General features: G+C 53.2%; 1 protein-coding gene across 10 annotated transcripts in view; it reads right to left on the bottom strand.

Moving 5' to 3' along the window:
* FOXN1 (forkhead box N1) overlaps positions 1-11,757 on the bottom strand; it is a 28,042-nt gene extending 16,285 nt beyond the window's left edge. For 4 of the 10 annotated variants that reach the window (XM_046677759.1, XM_046677762.1, XM_046677763.1 and 1 more), the window contains exon 1: positions 11,572-11,756. The gene's annotated coding sequence lies outside the window, so the exon portion shown is untranslated. Of the gene's footprint in view, positions 1-4,569; positions 4,625-11,571 lie in introns of those variants that run through there. The other 6 variants (XM_046677766.1, XM_046677765.1, XM_046677764.1 and 3 more) reach the window with 5 other exon arrangements.
* Positions 11,758-14,255: the final 2,498 nt, after the last annotated feature.

Consider the following 14,255-nt stretch of genomic DNA (forward strand, 5'->3'; position numbering starts at 1 on the left):
ATGACTGCCCGACCTGGCTCCCACTCCCTGGACAGCTCCTGGACAGCTTGGGCCTGCCTGCCACGCCTGGCCCCTGCCCAGAGCTGCTCTCCCAAGGCGTTCTCCAGCGCCTCCTGAAGCAAGGCTTGGGTTCCCCCCGCCACCAACCTCTGGGTCTCAGGCTTTGTAACTCACGGCGCGGGGGTCGCGCTCCTCTCCAGGGGCAGAGGAGCATGTGGTCAGGAGCAGAGGTTTTGGATTTGGGCTGAACTGAGTTTAAGTCTCAGCTGTGTCACTTCCTGGCTGTGTGACTTTGAACAAAGTGTATAATTCTCTGTATCTCACTTTGCTCCTCTAATAAATGGGGCTTGCGGACCCACCTTATAGGGTCATCATGAAAACTAAGTGAGATGAGGTGTATAAGCTGCTGGCACATAGAAAATGTTCAAGGACACATGTCATACATCTGGCTTCAGTGGACAAATGTGGCTGTGGCCTCTGACCCCAGACTCTAGTTTCCCTGATGGTCTCGCTGCTTCAGGCCTGGCAGGCCTGGGGACATGGGCTAATGAGCCCATGCGCAGGTGGCAGCTGCCCTTGCTAGCTCTGCCCTGTCGGCCTGGCCTTCACCCAGCCCGGTCTCGGAGGAGTCAGACCCCAGCTCTGCTCCTCTGAGACATGAAGCTGAGGAGGCCTCTCTGAGCCCCAGCTTGGGCCGCATCTCCCGCTGAGGGTTTGGCCTCCCCAGAAGGACTCCTTCAGCCTCTGCCTTACCCCCATCCTTGTCCCAGCCCCTATAACGTCCCAGGACATTATCTGGAGCCCTGGCTGAGTTCCTGCATGTCAGAGGCCTTATGTGAAGACTTCAGTTTATAGCCATGACATTCATATCCTTCATTGGCTTGCCCAAACCACCACCCCACCTCCTCCAACCCCTAGGGACAGGATTAGGACCTGGGAGGCTATGCAGAGTTCAGAGGCCCACTCCTTGGTTTTCACTGAGGATGCAGAAGTCCCTGAATGGGCCTCACTGCAGAGTTTCCTCTGGGTAGGTTTTGTACATCATGACTCCTGATTCAGTGACCATGGTACCCCCTTGGTTGCCTCGGCTGAAGCTATATTCTACAGATAAGGAAAGTAGGCCCAGAGAAAAGGTTAAGTGACTTGCCTAAGACTACACAGCCCTGGAAAGAGGGAGTCCTCCACCAGCTGCATTCTAAGGGCCCTTGTGCCTCAGGGGCTGGGCAGAAGGTCTCTGATTGGTGTATATGGCAGGCTCCTGTCAAGCACAGGGAAGGGCTCACTGTGGGGGGAGGGATGAGGCTGCCTGGGCCCCTGACCCCTCCCTGGAGCAGCCGGCAGAGCTTCTGAAGTTGGATGATCTAGTTCAGAAGCTCTAGAGTCAGGACTGGGTTTAAATCCCAGAAACTGTGGGACTTTGGTTGGGCAAGTTGCTTAACTTCTTTCTCTGGGCCTCAGTTTCCTCATCTGTAAAATAGGGCTAATAATACATACCCCTCTGGAGGTTTAGATGAAATATTGCTTGTAAATAGTTTAATGCATAGTATATGCTCAATAAATGATAGCTATTACTAATAATTAACAGTGGGACAGAGTTAATTTGAACCATGAGCTCTGGGGGTGGGGGAGGAAAGCAGAGGGAACTCCTCTTTCCTGCCTCCCACTTCCGTCTCCCTGACATCCTCCTCCCCTATTGGCAGAGGCAAAACTTCCCTCCTCTTGACTCTGACCTCAGAGATCATTCCAGCCGTTCCTCCGTGGTAGAATGGCTGTAGAAACTCCCAGAGATTTTTCTGGGAGTAGGAAGGGGGCGGGGTGACTCTTGCTCTAGATCCCTCAGGAGGCCTCTCTGATGGCTCCATCCAGAGCCATCTGCATTCAGAAGTAACCTTTCATTGAAGTCTAACCTCTATCCTACCAGCTTCACTTTCAGAGAGCATGATGAGAGGTGTGTGCAAATATGAGCAAACCAGTGCAGGAGGTCCAAGCAACTCTCCTCCATTTTCAGATCCCAGGAGCTACCCCAGGTGGCACTCATGACCCTGCCATTTAGTGTGAGCTCCCTCAGCCCACAACCTGCCCCCTTCCCGGGCTGGAGCTGGGCCAGGGCTCTCCAAGGTGGATCGTGCCCTGGGGTACCTTCGACTGTAAGGATGATTGTCATCACAACTCTACATCTATAAAGCACTCTGCAGTTGACAAAGCACTTTTGTATCTATCATCTCATTTCATCATTTCTTTGCTTGCCCCGGAGGGTAGCAGGTATTGATCTGCTGGAGCCAGCTGCTATGGGCTCATGAGAGCCAGTTGTGCCCATCTCTTCCTAATTTCACATTCAGTGAAACTGGCCCAAATTGGCCATGGTGGGAGTATTTCCCCACGGAAATTAGCAAATACTACAAGTCAAAGTTTGGGGGATTTTTTTCTTCTGTTTTTGGAGAGCTGGTTGGTGAATGTTTATTAGCATACCACTGGTAGGGGTCAAGGTCATTAAGCCCATTTTTCAGGGGAGAAAATTGAGGCCCAGAGAGAAGTGACATGCCAGGGCCACATAGCTAAACTGAAAACAGCATCTCTTGATTCTCAGGCCTCAAGAGCCCCAACCACACCCGCAAACACACACAGTCCAGGGGTACAACCCTGGCACAACATTAGCTGAAGACCATTTCGGTATCTGGGCATTCTGTCCACCCTCTGCTCTCACAACTTCTTCCGTGATCCTTGGGGAGTGGGAGGGTAGGGGTGGGGATGGAGGAAGTAGACTCGATCTTCCCTGGAGTCAGAGGGAAGAAAGAAATGGCTCTCTAAACTGAGTAAGGGCCATGATGGGTAAGAAATTCCTCAGAAAGCATAACAGGATCAACAACGACCATTGCTGAGTCCCTGCTCTGTGCCCTTCTCATTAACCGCCGGGCCCTGTGCCCCGTCTACTCAGCACATCTCCCCACCTCTCAGAGACCCTTTTCCTAGTGCCTCAGGACTCAGTGACTCAGGGAGTGGGGTCCATGGGACACCCTGTTTGCTGGTTGTATGACCTTGGACAAGTCACTTCCCCTTTCTGTACTTAGTTTCCTTATAAGTAAATGGAGGCACAGGGACCATTTGCATCTCAAGATGCTGAAGCTGGTCCTGTGGATGTGTATATGGTCCACAGAGTTGTCAGCAGGGCCCTCACCCCTGCTCTGCCTTCAAGAGGGACGTCCCTGAGGAAATCCTCAAAGGGACCAGGTACAGATGGGTAAGTTATTAAACTCCATAAGGGAGGTGCTGTATTATCATCCCCATTTTATAGATGAGGAAACTGAGCTTCAGAGATGTTAACCCGACTTGCCCAAGTTCACTCAGCTAGCAAATTATGCTCCCCAGGATTCAGACACAGGCTTCAAAGCCAGTGTGCTTAACCACTATGCTACACGGCCCCACCTCAGGAACACCTTAGTTTCCTTGCTCACACCTGGAAGCCAGAGTGGCAGCTAGGGGGCAAGGTTGGAGGTTTCCTTGGAAGGGTGTGTCCCGGCCTCCTCTGTGGGCAGCCGAGTCACAGAGGACACCGAAAGCCCTCACTGGGTTCTCCATACAGACTCCCTCCTGCCCGGGCTACCTGTCCTTTATGAGAGAGGTGGAGACAGTGCAGTTCCGCCTTAATGGTTTCTGTTGCTGGCTGCGGCAGCATGTTTTACAAGGGGTGGGGTCAGTGCCCAGTGCTGCCTGTGGCCCCACCCGGGGCTCCACCCACCTGTCTCCTGGGAGGGGTCCCCTGGAGCTGCTGGGTAATTACCTAGTCGGGGGTGGCAGGGAAGGGCCTGGGGGCCAGCTCCTGAGGTTTAAGCACCCCAGGATACTGGCAGTCTGGGGGAGCAAAGAAGGAGGGGGTTTCTAGCTCCTCTCTTCCCATCAAGATTGGGCTTCTGAGGCCAAAATTCTGGCCCCTCTGGCTCTTGACCCTGTCTTGGTTTCAGGAAACTGCCCCTGCCTTGAGATCTGATGAAAGTGTGTTGAGAGGCAGCTACAGACAGAAGGGGCAGGGGGTGGAGTGGGGAAGAACAAAGGATGAAGAACAATCATGTCCCCCATGTGATGCTTTCCTCAAATCTGAGCCACTGACACCTGCAGCTGAGTCATTCCCATTCCCCAAATCAGGGCTCTCCAGAAGCTCTTCAGTCCTTCCCCTACCTCTGGAAGTAGGCTGGTCCTAGAGCATTGCTCGGTATGCCCATGCTGAAAAAACACTTGAGCCGCCTTCCATGCCTGGGGCTGACCCGGAAGTTCTTTCAGATATCTTCATCTCTCTTGTAATCGTAGTCCTCTTGCCCTGTCCTTCCTGACATTCACTAAGGGACCCTTCGGAGACTAGGAAATGGCAATGGGCTCATCCTTTCTCCAGGGTGGGTCCCAGTCTGGCTGCGGATGCCTAACTCCAACAGCTTCCCGTTCTCCCACTCTCCTTTCCCCAGCACCCCTTCCTTTCCACCATCCCTGGCCACCTCTGGGGAGCTTCCCATCTCTCCAGCCGTCCCAAGCCCCTGCCACCCAGCCCTGGCCCCAAAGGAGCTGAATCCAAGCACTCACAGTGAATTCTGGGCCATGGCCACCATCACGGCTTCAGGGAGTCATTCAGCCCAGTAACCTCCCAGGAGCCTCCATCGAGGTATAAATACTCCCACATGCCTGGACCGGCCCCCTGCCTGAGGGCTGGGGTGGGGCTGCCTCCCCAGGCCAGGCAGGCAGGTCACATGCCCCATAAATGCCACAGGACCACAGGGCCTTCCCAGCCACCCTGGGGAAACCAACTGGGGACTGACTTCTCAGGATGGATGGATGATGGATGGGTGGATAGATGGAGGAATGGGTGGGCAGATGGATGGATGGATGGATGGATGGATGGACTGATGGATGGATAGGTAGGTGGGTGGGAGGACAGATGGGTGGATGGAATGGACAAATCAATGGATGGACAGATTGATAGAGAGACAAATGACAGGATGGAAAGGTGGACAGATGGATAAATAAACAGATGGGCAGACAGTTGGATGAACAGACAGTGGGACAGATTGATGGGAGTCCTTGACCTCCTGTGGCTGCTTATTTGGTAGAAGGGAAGGAAGGGATGCTTGGTTTCAAAGAAACAAGTAATGCTACCCCTCAAAACTCCCATCCATCCCTTTCGGAGACACACCTACCAGGACCCCCTTTCTCCTCTGCTATGGCTACCTGGTCTGAGAGATTGGCTCTGCTGGGTTCTTCTACATCTTAGATGGCCCTTTCTAGAGACCTCCTACCTAAACACCCCCAGCCCCCAGGGATCTTATTGCTCTTACTCTTGGGTGCCATTCATGGTCTTTTCCTCTCTCCTCCCTACTCCAGAGTCCAGGCTCAGGGGCTGTGAGCCCACCTCCAGATCTTGCTCCCAGAAGCAGGGTCAGCTTGCCCTCCAAGGTTAGCAAGGGGAAGAGGAGGCGAAATTCTCAATTCTAAGAACATGAGCCCCTTAGATGGGCAGTTCTGGGAGAAGGTGCCCCGCACCCTCCACCTTCCCCAGGGACTTTTACAGGCATGACTGGGTCTGATGGTGAGAACAGACCTAGCAAGAGACTTGTAGATGGGCAAGGTGACCTAGAACCTTTGGGGGCCTGACCAGAGAGCGGGTCTCCTTGGGGATGGGGACTTCTTGTCTGCTTAATCCTTTCAGGGGAGAGTATGCAGAAAGCGGTGGTCTGAGGCCTTAAACACTGGCTTCTACAGAAAAATGTTTCTTCCAATCTTCAGTCCGCCCAGCTGTGAAAGGGACCAAACAGTAGATGATGAAGGGCTGGCCTGGCAACGTAGTGGTTAAAGTTTGCTTGCTCCACTTGGGCGGCCCAGGGTTCGTGGGTTCAGATCCTAGGCATGGACCTACACACTGCTCATCAAGCCATGCTGTGGGAGCATCCCACATACAAAATAGAGGAAGACTGGCACGGATGTTAGCTCAGGGCCAATCTTCCTCACAAGCACACACAAAAAAAGAGTAGATGATGAGCCAGGGAGTGACTGGAGGAACAGGGGGATTTTTCACAGATCATGAAATATCACCTTCATCCTTCCTTACAACAGGCTTCCTCCAGCCCTGCTGGCTGAAGGAGGGTGGAGAAATCAGCTGGAGGATGGGACGAAATTGGTTGCCTCTGAGAACCCATTAGCTCTGGGGTCCTGAAGTCCCACCCTCATAATGAAGTCACTCAGGGCTGAGCCTGGTGGTCTCACCTCCAGCCTCCTGAGGGCTGCACCAGTAACTGACTGCTGAGCTGATTGGCTGTGGCGGCGGATGGCTAGGATTTGAGCTGGGAGACCAACAGGGATGACTGGGACCTTGTTTCAGCTCATCCCCTAGCTGGGCATTTATCACCTTGGAAGCCCCCAGCTGCCCTACAAAGCCCCCCTTTTCCCTCACAGGGAGTCATTCTGACCAAGGACCCCAGAAACGTCCTCTCCCATCTCTGCCATCAGTGTGTGCTCATCACGGGGATGAACCTCCTTCCCTTCTTTATAAAATGGGATCCTCATCTTTGCCCTACGTACCTCACTGGCTGTCCTGGGGACTGAGTGAGAGCCAGAATGTCAAAATGCTCTGAGGAACATAAACCAACACCATCTTGTCTGCTGTCCCTGCCTCCTCCCCCGGGTCCCAGGCTCCTGGGATCTCAGGAGAGGGATGGGGGCTGAGATCTTTTCCCCTTCAATCGTTTGCTCTTCCCAGAGTGCTCCTCATGGGGGTGGTCAGGAGTGCTCACATCCAGCTGGTGGGACTCTCTGCCTGCTCACCTTAGTCGGGGCATGAGATGGCTCAGGATCCCACCATTCCTTGGGCCAGGGGCCTCTCGTGCTCTGTACATATCATTATCAGAAGGACTGCTCATTATTACCAATCTGTTATTAGGGATATTAATTCTGCCACCACTGCTAATAATACAGATCTAGTACAAGACAAGTACTGATGCAGCACCTCCTCCCCAACCCCCACTGTCCAGCGTGCATGTGTGCACACATATGAGGCAGACAGTAAGTTAACTGCTTGGACTTACCAAACTTTGGAGTGAGAAAAGCACTGGGAGGGCCTCCCACTCAAGCCCCTTTCTATTTGGCAGGTGGGGAAACTGAAGCGCCACCAGCAGAAGGGATTGCTGCCTGCTCTGCAGGTGCCTGTGCAACAGCCCTTCCTCCAGGCACCTGGGCTGGGTGAAGCTGCCTCTGAGGGTGCAATCATTCCCTCGCCCATCTGAGGAGAAGGATGTGGAGAGGTGGCATGTTCTGGGGGTGCTTCCCTGAGCTCATCCAACTCCTGGGCTCCAGCCCCCACCTTTCTCCCTTGACAACCCCAAGATCCTCCTAGGCTTGTTGTTGTCAACCCGAAGAACTTTCTCTCCAAAACCCTCGCCACCTCCAGCAGATTGGACATGTTCATGGGAAGGCCCGGAGAGGCCAAGCCTCCTCTCCAAAGCCACATGCTCTGTGGGGCCCAACATGGGCTCCAGGAATCCCTCCCAGAGGGAGCTGGGGACGCTTCTGACAGTGAACACAGCTGCGGTCACCCCTGGCTCTGTTGGGGGTAACTGCTAAGGGCAGATTCTGATAACTGGGTTTTCTGATCATGGTGATGTGTGTATGCCCTCATGCACATCCTGTGCCTTCCAAGACTGATGGGCTGGTGTAGTGTGGAACATGGCTGTGGAATTTACAAGTGTGGGTGGGATCTCCAACTGTCTCCGGGCGATCCAGTTCCAGGGACACGCCCCATTCAGGGTGGGTGTGTGTGTGTGTTAGTGTCTGGGATGGCTATAGTTTGCCTAAAGTGGTAGTTTCAGACTGGGGACTTGAAGTTAACTGACCATGCATCGTCCCAGGAGCATGGGTTAGAGGATTAGGGTCAGAACTCCCAGTGGGCTTTCTGTTGCATCCTTTGGGGGTCTTGCGGGTACCTCCCACCCCTTGAGCTTCCAGAATAGCTGTGAGAGCATGGGTTCCCTTCTCTCTGTGACTCACAGTTGGCTCTCAACTCAAGCTCCCTGAGAGATCACGATTCAGCTAATTCTCTCCTCGGCCCCATTAATCTGAGCTGACTAAGCAAGAGCCACAGGCGGGGTAGAGAGCCAGGGATGCTCACAATGGCAGTCATTCCTAAACAACCCACAGACCTCCTTGCTTCAGCTTCTGTGCAGCTCCCTGCTTAGGGCCTGGCCATGCCTAATTGCACTGCTTATGCTCCCAAGCCCCTGAGAAAGGTTGCCACTGCCTCCTTTTCGGGCCCTCTGAGCACGTGTCTCTATCTCTCCTGCACCTGTCCCCACCTGCAGTGTAGAGAGGTCTATCTGGACATCAGACCTCGACTTGTCTTGTTGCTCTTAAACTCATTTTTACTGTCTTGCCAGCATGCAGCCTTTAAGGCCCAGATAGGATCAGGAAGCTGAGGACCTCTCTAAGGATGATCCTATTCAATCCATTTTGTGGCTAGTGGCATGGCTCTGGCCTTTTCCTGAACACTGGGAGAATGTGGAGGACATACTAGGACCTGGCAGGGACGATGATGAGTGGTGTTAGGCTCCAAGGCTGATCTCTGACATATGGAGAGATCCATCCTCGGGAGGTGGGGATGGTGCGGGATGGGAGGATGGGGTTAGGGATGAAGATGGAGGTAGAGCTGCGGAGATGAGGTAGAGAGAGAAGAGACGGATGAAGCTGTGGACATGGAGGTGAAATTGAGGATGGAAATGGGGAGTCAGATAGGAAGAGGGCTGGGGTGGGCTTGGAGATGGGGATGGAGATAGGGTTGGGCTGTGAAAGGAGACAGGGATGGAGCGGAGGGGTTAGGGATGGGGTGGAGGTTGAGGTTGGGGATGGGCACAGAGATGGAGGAAGGGACAAAGGATAGGAATGGGTAAGGTGGAAAGACCAAAATTATTCAGGGACCTTTGATTGATGTTTCTGAGATGCACTCTCTGAGAGGTCATCTTGTCATTTCTCTACCCCTGGGCCTGTTGCCAGCCCAACCACACCCATCCCAGATCAATTGTTGCCTCTCCACTCAGAAAACCACCTCCTGTGGTCACATAGTCCAGTCAAACTCAATTTAAAATGCTGGAAAATCTCCCTGAAGTCTAATGTCAATCTCTCCTGCTACAGAAGCCCATCTCGGCTTGCTGAGCTCTCCCATGCAGGCCTCGGCAGGGATGGTGGGCTGTGACTGGGAAGAAAAGAGGGGAAGGCACACCTGTGAGACCTCTGTCCCCTGCATCCCTCTGTTATGAAGGAAGAAGGAGAGGTGGGCAGAAGTGGCTCCCAGCAGCCCCTCCTCACTAGAGTATGGAGCTGGAGAGACTAACGGAGGGGTAGTGGGCGTGGGGCCTGCTTTCTGTCCCTTCCTGTACACAAGCTCCCAGGAGATGTCAATATGACTTAGAAATAGCTTCTGGCTATGTGCCTGAGCCCCGTGCAGGCAGTCGGGGTTCTGCTGGTCCATGAAGACTCAATCTGGGAGGAGAGAGGTTAGACATCAGGAAGCACTTCTTGGCTGGGAAGGATGGAGAGCCCATGGGAAGTGTTGCCTTCTTAGACGGCAGATGGCTCTCCTTGGGGCTCTCCGTTGGGGCTAAAGGATTTCCTTGAGACCCAGGGGGGCACATGACAGCTTCCCAGAAGGCACATGTCATGGTGGGCTTCCTCCTTGTCTTTAAGAGTCCCAAGCTTTCTCCCCTCTCACAATGAAAGACGAAGGCTGTTTGTTGGGGGCCATGTGGGATCAGTGCATGGATGAGACAAAGATGGGGAGTAGGGAGGAGTCTGAAACCCCCTAAGCTTTCTTTCGCCTTCCCAGGAGCAGAATCAAGAGTATTCTGGGGCTCCCTGAGCCCCTGGGAAATAAAGTCCTCTGAGAACTCCCTGGCATTCCTGGGAGAACAGGTTCCTGGTCCTGGGAGGTGAGTGAGGCGCCGAGCCTGGGGGGGCAGCGTGCCTCGGCAGGCCCTGGAGCCGGGAGCTGAGCTCGGCAGAGGCAGCAGGGCGGGGCTGGGCGGGGAGCTGGGAGGACATGCGCCTCTCCCCGTGGCACCTTCGTCCCTGAGGATCCTGAGCCTCCCCGGGACCCAGCCCGACCCTGGCCCCCCTGGCCCAACACAGAAGAGAGGGGCCATGGCAGGAGGTGCTGCCCCCCATCAGCTGAGATGCTCTTACACTGCCTGCATCCTGGGGGTCAGGGAATGACCAAGGTAGTAAAAGCACTGCACCGGAGCCAGGCCCGAGGGGTACCGGACTGGAGTGCAATGCCACCCTCCCCACCTCGCCCTCCAGTCAGCCCAGAGGAACTGGGTTTTATCACTGGGGCAGAGGGTCGGCTATGTGGCAAGCAGAGCTGGACCTGCAGCAGGAGAGACTTCTGACTCCAGGAAGGACTTCGTGACCGTGAGGGAACTGAAGAAGTTTCCTCCTTCTGGATTAGGTAATTGAGAAGCGAGTAGCCCTGTCTGGTGCAGGAAATGACCGGCATAGAGGCTCCTCAAGAAGATGGGTCCTCTCTACCTGGGTCCTTTCCCGCTGACCAGCTGTGCCTGGCCACAATGCACACACAAACATACCCCCCACACCTGTGGGTGCCCAGGGACGAGGCAGACACGCCCACTTGTTAGAGTCTATTCTTAATCTAACTTGCTTCTTTGGACATTTAGGGAGGGCCTGGGGGACTCCACGGGGAATGCCAGAGCCCTACCTGATCAAGTAGGGGGTGGGGAGGAGCTGTGGGAGCCAGAGGGGGCTCCCCGCTGCTTCAACCATTTCCCTAAGGGCCTTCACTTCCCACACCCCCAAGTCTAGACTTCAAGGGTCTGAGTGTTCCGTGTATATCCCAGATCGTTTGGTTTCAGGGGTCTTGAGGAAGAGAGATGTTCCTAGACCTCTGGAGGATTCTGCCTTGAGCTCAGCATCAGTACTGTCCGCAGCACCTGTTTGCCACCTGTCTGCCTCTCCACCAGGTGCACCATCTTCTTCCTGCAACCCAGGCCTCCTCGCAGGCTCTAGGCAACTAGACCCCGGCTCAGGCTGCCCAGAGATGTTGAGCGATTCCTTGATCAACACACAGCCTTGGCACCACCCAGCCCCTAGAGCTGGGCTCTCCCCTTTCCACCCAGGAAAGCCACCTAGCTGGAAATCTGCCTCCCTGTCTTTCAGCTCTCATTTTCCAGTTCAAGCACTTCTCAGTCCTCGTTTTCCCCCAGCGCAGGGTGGCTAAGCCCTCCTTCAACACACAGAGACATGTACACAAAATCCAACAAACACCAGACTGAAAAGCCAGGCTACAACAAGAATGATTGAAATTAGACAACCCAGAACAGGAAGAAGACGGAGGAGCATGGAGGAGGGGGTCCTCCTTGGCCTCCAGGCACTCACCCCACTTCCTGAGTCTCCCTTGAGCTGCAATGAGATGATGGGGAGCACCCCGGTGCTCCCACTCACTCCCATGGCCCATTAAAAAGGCAAGCCCTCTCCCCACGCCCTGGCCCGGCCCTGCTGGCCTCCACGGCTGACTTAGGCCGGGTCTCCTCTTACCTGCTCAGTGAAGCAGGTCGGCGTGGGGGCCTGGGTCTGGGGGGCCAGGAGCTCCGTCCGTCTGTCAGTCCGTCAGCTCGCCTATCCTGGGTCTGTGCTGACATCAGGTGAGAGGAGGCAGCTGCTGGGTGAGCCAATAATTATGATATCAGCTTCCCCTTGCCCTGAGGGGCTGCTGCCAAAACGGGGAGAAGAGCAAGGTGACTAAGAAGCTAGTTTGCTCCTTGGCTCTCGTTTGACAGGTACCGGCTCCTGTGCCCGCCCCAGCCGCGCCCCGGTCCCCCGAACCCCTCCCTCCTCCTGGGCCAGCCCAGGCCCCCATCTCTGCCGGTGGATACAGCCTGTGGCCTGCAGAGGAGGAGCTGATCCCGTAGCTCCCATCTGCACCCCAAAATGGATGTCAGCCCCCACAGGTGGAACACAGGCCAGTTGGGGTATGCACACGCGTGTCACAAGAGCCAGGCCACCACATGTGTGTTCATAGAGCTGGTGAGGGGCTTCTGGGGAGCAGCTCTGGGTGGTGGCCCAGGTTTCTCTCAGGTCTGGTGTGGACAGGCAGTAGTTGTGACCCCTCAAGGGCCAGGCACAAGCACAGATTTGCTCAGAACTCTCTGTCTGAAGGTCCTTCTGACACCTTCAAGGTCTCTCCTCATGTGTGTGGGTGTGTGCACCCATAGGAACATGTGTCTGTGGGCATATGAGTCTCTCCACATGTCTGCACATTTGTCTCCTGGGTTGGTCTGCATCTGTATCTGTCTTCCCCCATGTCAATGTTCCTGTATCCAGGCCTGTGTCCATGTCCTCTTACGTGTCATCTGTGTGTTTATACCCTTGTGTCTGTACATATGTCTGTGCTCTGGGTCAGCAATTCTGTCCTGTGTGTGTATATCTGTGTGTCTGTGCAGGTTGGAGATGGGGGCCCCCTGGCTCTCTGTCATGATCCCATAGCAACTATTTATGGTCTGGAGGATGGAAACAGAAATCCATGTGGTTGTGGCCCTGGTCCTGGTCCCTCAGAGTCCACATTGAGAGCGGAGTGCCTGGTGAGCCCTGGAAATTGGCCCCCACTGATCCTACCTGGATTCAGATCTGGGGCCTGCCTGGCTCCCTGACAGCGCTTTTGCCCCAGAACCTGCCCCCAGGGCCATCTCACTGCTTCCTTTTACATCTTCTTTGCCCCACCCCTGTCTCCTGTCCCTGATCATTCACTGCCCCCGACCCCTACCCCTTGTCTTGGCCTCTAAGGCCACTTGTATCCCTTCCTGGAGCCAAAGGCTCCAGGGACCCAGTGGCAGATCTGCTGCCCAGCAAGGCCTGGGATTTGGCTTCTGGCTTGAGGGTATGGACGTGTCAGCTCCTCCCCGCTTACTCTATCTCATTTCAAGGAGGGAGGTAATATCAACCTTGGCTGAGAGATGGTAGTGGTCATCTGGCATCAGTGTAGAGGAGATTAAAACATTTGGAGACTTCTTGGTCTAAGCAGGGAATATCCATTTTGAAAAAGAAAGTATTGAGGCAGGTAACAATGAACCCATCTGTGAGTGATGGTTAGCTGTGTCATCTTCCATACTTACCACTCCGAGCCTCAGTTTCCTCATCTGTGAACAAGGGAATAATATTATTCACCCATAAAGTTGTTGTGAGGATTAAATAAGATTATGTTTAAAGTTCCTAGCACAATCCCTGGTATATAGTAGACACTCAGTAAACACATGCCCCCTTTCTCTTCACCAAGCCCAGTAGTGCTGGGTGAGAAGTGAGGATGTGCTGGCTTGTCCACTTGGATACAGGAATTGTGTTCTGGGGCTACTACAGGGCCCCTGAGTCAATCCACTCTTTTCTCTAGGCCTCACGCTAGCAATCAAAGCCCTGGTTCCTTAACCTAACAAGCAATGGAGTTTCACAGTGAAAGGGCAGCTGTCAGGACTTTCTAGTGTGTTTGCTAATTGCTCTTATCTGATGTATACAGGGCTAATTGTTATTTCTAGACTCACATCTATTTCCATATAGATACTCCAGGCACAGGGAACCATGAGAGTTGTAATTTGGAGGCTGCTATCATTGCTATCAATCAACATTATTCTGAAGGCCCTAACCAGTGCAATAAGATAAGAAAAATAAATAAGGGACATAAACATGAGAAGAAAAGAGGCAAAATCTTCAAGAATTACAAATGACGTGACTGTTTACTTAGGAAATTTAAGAGAATCAACTGAAAAACTATTAGAACCAATGAGAGAATTCAGTAAGCTAGTAGAATATATGTTAAGTATAGAAAAATCCAAACCATTTCTACACAACTAAAACAACCAATTGGAAAATACAAAGAGACAAAAGATCCAATTCACAATAGAAACAACATTACAAAATACCCAGGAATAAACTTAATAAGAAATTTACATGAAGAAAACAATGGAACTTTACTGACAGACTTCAAAATCAGGCCTGAATAAATATAAAGGCCTATCATGTTCCTGAATTGGAAAGTTCAATAGAATACTGTAAAGATGTCAGTTCTACCCTAAATATCTATACACTGAATGTAATTCAAATAAAAAGTCTAATTCCTTCCCCTACCAACGTGACAAGTTGATTCTAAAGTTTGAGGAAAAGTAAATATATGAGAATAGCTTAGAACTTTTTGCAAAAGAAGACTAATAGGAGGAGCTTGCCTTGCCAGGTTT

This window comes from Equus quagga, chromosome 11, assembly GCF_021613505.1.
Source record: "Equus quagga isolate Etosha38 chromosome 11, UCLA_HA_Equagga_1.0, whole genome shotgun sequence".
In the NCBI taxonomy this organism is placed as follows: domain Eukaryota; kingdom Metazoa; phylum Chordata; class Mammalia; order Perissodactyla; family Equidae; genus Equus; species Equus quagga.